The following is a 1,114-nucleotide window of genomic DNA, read 5'->3' as shown; positions in this document are numbered from 1 at the left end:
CAGGTCGAGGCTGCGGTGGCCGGGAGCGGCCACTGCACTCCAGTCTGGGTGACAGAGTGAGACTCCAACTCAAAAACAAAAAAAGAAAAAGAAAGGTCAGCATCGCCCCTCCCCCTGTCCCTGCCCCCCCACCACACACACACCTCTGCAGCTCTGGTAGTTTGGCCCCATTGCTGGGGATCTGGGTAGTCTTTCTGGAGCCTGGACCACCACAGCTTTGTTACCCTGAGCATGTGAGCTGTCCACCACACCTCAGGACTTACAGCCATGATAATATCGGCCACCACTTATTAGCCACCGATATGACTGCTTTTGTTAGAGTCGGAGTCTCACTCTGTTGCCCAGGCTGGAGTGCAGTGGTACGCTCACAGCCACCGCAGCCTCGACCTGCTGAACCCAGGCGATCCTTCCTCCTCAACTTTCCAAGCAGCTGGAACTACAGGTGTGCACTACCACGCCCGGCTTATTTTTTGATTTATTGTAGAGATGAGGTCTCACCAAGTTGCCCAGGCTGGTCTCGAACCCCTGAGCTCAGACAACCTTCTCGCCTCGGCCTCCCAAAGTGCTGGGATTACAGGCTTGAACCACCGCGCCTGGCCTCGTGCCTACTTTTATAAGTCCTTTTCTACTAATTCTCACGACAGCTTGATGAAGTATTCGTGCTTCAGTTTTCCAGAAGAGAAAACCAAGGGACAAAAAGGTCATGTTTATGGTCATGCAGCTTTCATTCTTCCAGCTAACGTGTCTAAGTCACACAGGATGTGTGACCTAGCAGGGGTGATCTACACGCGAGTGAAGTGGCCTCTCTGGGGATCAGTCCTGAGTGAAGCCTCAAGTCAAAGTCTCCTTTCAGGGGCGGCCTCATGTCCGGAGCTTTCAATCACCAATTATTCATCATGTCTCCATTCTGTGCCAGGAAGTTTTCTAGGGCCAGATCGTGTTGGTGCAGGCTCTATGTCCCAGGAAGTCCTGAGGTTTAATGGGTCCTGGGGCTTTGGGGTAGTACCTCACTTTCTTAAATCCAGGATCAGCTGGGCTCGGTGGCTCAGCCTGTAATCCCATGCCTTGGGAGGCTGAGGTGAGCGGATTGCCTGAGCCCGTGGGTTCGAGACCC

The sequence above is a fragment of the Carlito syrichta genome, unplaced genomic scaffold (genome assembly GCF_000164805.1).
Source record: "Carlito syrichta isolate Samal-C Ts95f unplaced genomic scaffold, Tarsius_syrichta-2.0.1 Scaffold143087, whole genome shotgun sequence".
NCBI lineage: Eukaryota > Metazoa > Chordata > Mammalia > Primates > Tarsiidae > Carlito > Carlito syrichta.
The sequence above is the reverse complement of the archived record's forward strand: the minus strand, read 5'-3'. Positions refer to the sequence as shown.